This window comes from Vulpes lagopus, chromosome 13 (assembly GCF_018345385.1).
Source record: "Vulpes lagopus strain Blue_001 chromosome 13, ASM1834538v1, whole genome shotgun sequence".
In the NCBI taxonomy this organism is placed as follows: domain Eukaryota; kingdom Metazoa; phylum Chordata; class Mammalia; order Carnivora; family Canidae; genus Vulpes; species Vulpes lagopus.
Genome location: NC_054836.1, coordinates 24,320,436 through 24,327,640, shown reverse-complemented (window position 1 = coordinate 24,327,640; position 7,205 = coordinate 24,320,436). Strand labels below are relative to the sequence as shown.

Here is a 7,205-nt window from a genome sequence, read left to right as displayed (position 1 = left end):
AAAACAGTTGAGCATTACATGATGAATTATATTCTGCTTAAGAGTAAGCAATAGAACATTCATTCACTTATTCAACAAACATTTTAACTCCTATGCAAAAAACACATCTATAGCAAAAAGGCAAAATGAATGCCATGTGAAATATCAAAGCAAAAGCCTCCTGATAGAAAAAGAGAAAGTGATTAAAACCACATAAATCAATGGAGGCTAAGAGAAAGAATAACAATGCAGAATATGCCATCCCAAAATATGCCTCTTTGGCATAAGGATTACTTTGAGATGGTTATTTTTTTAAAAACCAGCAGACATGAGAGAAGCTCTGAAAACCAAATAAATGATACTCTTTTATAAGAGAAATTTATATTATTTATAAGAGAAATCTCCATTTATAACGGTGTCTCCCTCTCTGTACCAGGAAGAGAAGGATGACTAAAACTCCGGAAAATCTCATCAAAGAAGGCAAAGATTTAAATGTACATAACAAACCCCTTTATTTACAGTACCTTACCTGATAATGTGATATGTTCAGAAAGGTACTGTTATAACTCTGTTCTCTCCCTTCCCTTCCCTTTTATTGATGTTATCCATCCTTTCCTCATAAAACTAAATATTTTGCCGCCTCTTCTAAATCTTATTTGGACATAGCCCTAGCCAAATAACATCTGGGAATTATAAATGTATGTTTGTATTTGCATATACATACACATTACACACATGCATGCACAAGCACACACACACTTGGGTTCCATGCCTCCAAACTCCTGGGATTTTATAATTGTTTTTCTCATCCAGTTCTACAACACCTGTATTTATACCAGGAATTCTTTATTATCTCACTGCCCTACCTTTTGTTCTGCCTGCTTGCACCGAGATCATGGACTCTATCAATTCTATTCTTCATGATTAAGGTAGATTCCTACTGGGAAGAATTTATGAACTCTATATTCAATCCAAACACCTTCCTTACCCAGCTGTGCCATTTACTAGCTGGGAAAATAGTGAAATCTCCAAGTCCCCACTTTCTATACCTAAAAGCTAGCAATAAGGGTACCTACTTCTTATATTTGTCATTAAAAATTCACTGGGGTAACATATAAAATGTAGCAATTAGTACATAGTTCCCATCAAATGTCAGTTATTTTGATTATCATCACCTTCATCATTAACATTGAAAAATTGAGAATATCCAACCTTAATGAGCAAAGTTAGCTTCCATCAAGTTCTTTTTGTCCTTTATCCCTTTTTTTTTAGATTTTTTTTTTTAATTCTTTTGCCTGTTCATAAAAATTTGTTCTCTAACTCTGTGGTTCCCAGACTGTGTGCCAAGTTGCCACACAGATACCTTAAGTTTTCAAGAGAAATAGAAAATATCCGCTCATGATCATAGTATAACCTTTCAATGGCATCATCTCCTTGCATCATCAATGGCATGCATCTACCAGTCACCATCTTAAAAGGCAAATACAGTATGAAAATTCATGTGGATGGAACTCTTCAACCTGAATCCAAGTTCTAAGGACTTATGCATTGCCCACAGATGCACACATACCATCAGTAAATAATTTTGGTTATTTAAGGTTAATTTTGGTTTTCTATATTTAGAAATATTTTCTTCTTTCAATTTATGTATATTAATTTTCCAAACCATTGCTAAGTTAAGATATTCAAATGTATTTAGATGCTTGGAACTAATACTCAGGGAGTACTTAGGTGTTTTGTATTGTTTTGTTTATTGACTTAGGGGTTCTAGGAAAAAGTTACTGTGAGTGTCATGAACTAAGAAAACTTGGGATCCCCTCTGGAAGTGATTCTCAATCCAGAGTGCTTATTAGAATCACATGGAGTAATTACACACAAATTTCACCTCACCAGGGGATCCTGCTCTACCTGATGATTGAGAACTACCACCATAAACAGATGACAAAGCTAGAGAAAAGAAAACCTTCCTTTTCTTTTTTTTTTAAATAAGTCCTTATTTTTAATCCATCAAGATTATATTTTCACATGCTCTTAAAATGAACTTCTCTCCCTTGCACAGAATTATGTTAAAATAGACTTTAAGGAAAGGGTAGATCCTTTAGGACAAAGTTTCAGAGTTTAACAATCTTTCTCCAAAGGAACATATTTAATATGCTAATTTCAAGAGCCTTTTCTCAGAGATTTGGAGTCAACTGGTATTCAGAAAACACATTAGAAAGTCTGGAGTAGACAATGCTTGTGACTTAGCGCCTTGCGGGTTTGGGCATTATGTAAACTTTCACAGACTTGCTGAAGGGGATGGTGCCCTCGATGCTGGATGCTGATTTCCACCTGGGGTGATACTTCGCCACCTTCAATCCAGGGGGATTTTGGAATGTGGGAATTGGAGTTGTAGGGCAGTAGCAACCTCACTTCCACCTGGCATGGTTCTGTCCAAGCAGTATGGGAGAGGTGTGAGTGATTAGCCGGTGGCGCCCTGGGCCAGGATTCTGGAAGTCTGCTGGTTTAGGATGAATCATCTGAGCCTGGCCATATGGATATAAGACCTGGACCTTCACAGTGCTCTGAGGGTCCTGCACATGTTCCAGGGTTGCATCAACATCCAGGGCCACAACAAATCCAGATGTAAACTGCAAAGGGTTGTCTGACTCGCCTGCTGGCTCAATGATGGTGGCTGAAGCTTTGTGGATCTGCTCTGGAACAGGGAGGTGTAAGAAGATACTTTGCCTCAGCATGGTCTGTAGAATTTTGACCACTTCCACAGGTTTGGATGTCATGAGTCGGGGCATAAGGTCAAGAAGTTTGTCCACAAAGCTGTCCTGTAGGTGGGGCAAATCAGCAATAAAACACCTCTGAAAAAAGTCTACTTCCTGTAAAAATTTTTCACACATCCCAAAAAAGGGGTCAACTCCTCGAGTAGTCTGTGCTGTTACTATACGTTGCAAGGCTTTGGCCTGCAGCCTTATGTGATGTATAATCATCACCTGTTTATTCTCCACACCACTGTACATGAACTCCATTTTGCAGGTTTCTTCCATGATCTGTTTTGCTGCTGCGGAGGCCAAGTCATTCTGCTTCAAATATAAAGGGGCAGCCACATTCCACAGCTTTTCTTGCAAGGCCATGATGAGAAAAAGCTGACACCGAAGATAAGTAGCCGAGAAGTCAGCAACTCCTGCTAGTTCAGACTGAAGTTCTCCAAGTCTTTGCAGATCCCGGATGGTGAACTCCAGCAGCTCCTGGGTTCCTTGAGGGTCCAGGTGCTGAAGACTGTACACCCTTTCAAGGTTCTGCTGCAGGAACTGATGGGACGGGTCCTCATGGGGCGCGATACTGGGAGAAACAGCTGATGACACTAGTTTTCTACCTGGTAACCTTATGGCGGAACAAGATGAGAAAGACTGTCTCAGAGGTAGGCATAGTGCCTGAAGGTATGATCTGAGAATAGTGCTGGCATTGTTGGACAGGTTTTAGCAGCATTAAAAATAAGAACCAAAACTGCAGTGTAAGCTGGATCATCCATGCTTGGTTCAGCTGTGTCAAAAAATGGATGGGTGCTCAGGAGCTCTGGCACCAAGGGAAGCACCAGGGATGGATGCCAACTTCCCAGAAACTACAAGCACTTCCATATAGAGTCCCTATCAGTAGGGTACTTGGTTAAATTTTTCAGCAGCTCCACCAGTGCAAGATGAATCCCTTCTTTAGTCGAAACATTAGTACAGCATAAAAGTTCGTGAAGAGCCTCTCGAATATCTCTGGATGAAGCCTAGAGCACTTCACCTGGAGACAGCGTATGGGCATAAGCACCATCACCCTTATAGTCTCATGTGGTATCAAACACAAAATAAATTATTTTGCATTAAAAAAACAAAAACCTTCAAGTCTACACTTCTTCCTTCCCTGACTCCCCCCACCACCTCAATAAAGTTGAGAAAACAAACAAACAAACAAAAAGTCTGTAGTAGAAAACAAACACAAGGAGACAACGAACAAGACCTTCCCAAGAACAAGAAAATAAGAAGTACTTCTGGAAAATAAACCATAAAATCAGGATATCATAGATAAGGATGAAAATAAAATTCATTTCAAGTTTCAAAAGATTAAGGTATGATTATAATCTGATATATTTAAAGAAAATAACCTTCAGAAGAATAATAGCTTTTCAGGAGTGAATGCTTATAAAGCAGTATTTTGAGGGTCTATAGTGCATTAGTGTGACAGAACCAGATGGTTTTAGCTTGTGAGAGTGGGTTGTGTGCATCTCTTCCCACCTGGGCACTTAATAATTAATACTGGTAGCTTAAACTTGGCCATGGTGATAATACATACACCACACATATTAGCAAACACTACAAATTTAGATGCTTTTTCCTTTAGAGCTGATTTGTTAAATATATATCAGCATAGGGACACTTGGGTGGCCCAGCGGTTAATTGCCTGCCTTTGGCCCAAGGTGTGAGCCTGCAGTCCCAGGATCGAGTCCCACATCAGGCTTCCTGCATGGAGCCTGATTCTCTCTCTGCCTATGTATCTGCCTCTCTCTCTCTCTCCGAGTCTCTCATGAATAAATAAATAAAATCTAAAAAAAAAAAAAAAAAAACATTTATCAGTGTAGTAGATACCAAGAAAACCTACCAAATATGATAGAGGAAAGAAATATCTCCAACAGGCAGGAAAGAAAAATTATATCTACCTAACACATCTATTCTTGCTGTTGAGACAGATAAAATATATATAAAAGTGTGAAAATCTTCCATATATGTATCCTAAAATAATTCTTCTTCCTCTGTTTTCAAATTCTGATAATCCAGCTTCACTAAAAGAGAGTTATATTGGGCCACCTGAAATCTGTTCTATCTGATGGCAGTATTCCTCAGTGTAAAGAAGTAAGCTCCTTTTCTAATTTATACTATAGTCAGAATTTAATAATCATTATTATTAATTTAAATCCAAGAAATCCTGGATACTGATAATATTAAGTTTCTTCAGAGTGACTACAGTGGTCAAGACTGTCATATAATGGTATTCCATTACCAGCTGGCCTTTTCTGAAGACACGATATCCTCAACATATAACTTCCTTCAGAAGCAATCCACCTAGGATGATTAGAGACAGCAATACTTCCTCAGACTAGACCAACTGTACCAGGCCAACTTTATGAAAAGTTGCTAGAACTTAATAATGCCATATTTTTTTCTCTCACCATGTAATATTCTCAAAGTTAAGTTCATATTTAAAAGTCATATCCTCTTTTTTAAAAAAATATTTTATTTATTTATTTGAGAGAAAGAGTGCCAAAGGGCGCACAGGAGATGAGGGGGTAGGGGATAGCAGGAGAAGCAGGACTCCCCACTGAGCAGCTAGCCCAATGCAGGGCTTAATGAGAGGTTCAATACCGGGTTGCATCCCAGGACCTCAAGATCATGACCTGAGCCAAACGCAGACACTTAACTGACTGAGCCACCCAGGTGCCTCAATCATCTCCTCTCTTTATGGCTATTCTTGAGGTTCTTGCAGGCAAAAAGAACAAAGGTATAGGCCTTCAATCACTCTACCCCCTGCCAGTAAAAACAGCAGAAATCAAAATCCATACAAGCTCAAATCTTCAAAGTGTCTGAATCTTACTGATTCCTTATAAATCTAGATATTTGAATTTACAAGATCAGCACTAGAAATATCTTAGGTACAAAATATTTCCCCAAAGCAGCAGAACAACATCATTTGTCTACTTAATATTTTATCCTAGGGGTTCTACTGATTTGGTAAAGAAATTTGAAGCTAAAACTCCCTTGATAACTATCAGATTTATCATGTTCATTAGAAGAGATTACTACTAAAGATTTTTTTTAGAAGAAAACCCATTATAAATTGGAGCTTCATAATAATGTATGATTATGTTTCCAAAGATGACCTCTGGCGTTTATCTATAGATCCATACGGATGATTTCTCAGGTCTAATGATTTACCGTCATTGAGACAAATGAAAAAATAATCTTGTAAAATTATAATTACTTACTACTTCTTAATCTAGATAGATTTTTAATGATAATGCCTTATGAAGCTATATTCTTCTCATTCTGATACACTATTTTCAATACAACCTACTTCAATAGCAAATGAACAAAAATGATTAGTGAGAATAGGAAAGATGCATAGAGCATCTAAATAAATGGAGCATTTTCGTGAAAACTATTAAATTGATGAATTAGATTAAAATGTCACTACCATTAAACTCTGTTTAATAAATGTCAAACAAATACTTTAGCAGTGTTATACGGTCTTCATGATTGTTACTGTATCTGTCAAGGAAGGTATTACCAATTGTTTTTACATTTTATGTGTTCTATCAAATACAAGGATTTACTTTCCTTGTGAGATTGTAATTTTCACCTCTGCTGATGAAACAAAATTCTGAATACTACTGGGCTTGAGTGGAAAAACTTTGACACCAGGTTAAAATTTCTCCCTAATATCTTGTCAAAATCTATGCACACACAAACATATCTTAGGGTATTTTTTTCAGTACTCTAGAAAAAGGATATAAATGTTCAAGTTTTATGTATTTATGATAGTCACACAGAGAGAGAGAGAGGCAGAGACATAGGCAGAGGGAGAAGCAGGCTCCATGCACCAGGAACCCGACGTGGGATTCGATCCCGGGTCTCCAGGATCGTGCCCTGGGCCAAAGACAAGCGCTAAACTGCTGTGCCACCCAGGGATCCCAAATATTCAATATCTTAAATCTCCATAATATTCAGTCCATGTAGCAGTATTTGATTCTCAGAGCGTCAACCAAATAGAGATGATTCTGCTCACTGGGCCAGAGCTAAAGCCTCAGTGAGGCTTTTCAGTAGTGAAAGATACAGGAAGAGAGCTATCTGCTTTAAAGGCTAATGGAATGTCTGTTTCAGTAGAAATAGCTGACAGGTTGTTTGAATTGCAGAATGTACAGGTGAAGTAGATCCATGCTACTTAGAGGACAGAGTACTAACCTATATTCAGAGGCACATCTCAGAGATGGGTATGAAAAATCCCCCACTATAATTATGGGTTTGTCTAATCTTCCCTTTGTTCTGTTACTTTTTCCCTCATGCATTTTGTTCCACTATGAGTTGTCTGAACATGTATGATTTTTATTTCTTCCCCATGAATTGACTCTCTTGTCATTATGAAATTTTCCACCTTATCTCTATAATATTTCTTGTTCTGAGACCCACTATTACTTA

At 37.9% G+C, this 7,205-nt stretch overlaps 1 pseudogene; it reads right to left on the bottom strand.

Annotated features, from left to right (window-relative positions):
- Nucleotides 1–2,222: 2,222 nt before the first annotated feature.
- On the bottom strand, nucleotides 2,223–5,951 carry LOC121475047 (annotated as a pseudogene).
- Between the last annotated feature and the right edge of the window lie 1,254 nt (nucleotides 5,952–7,205).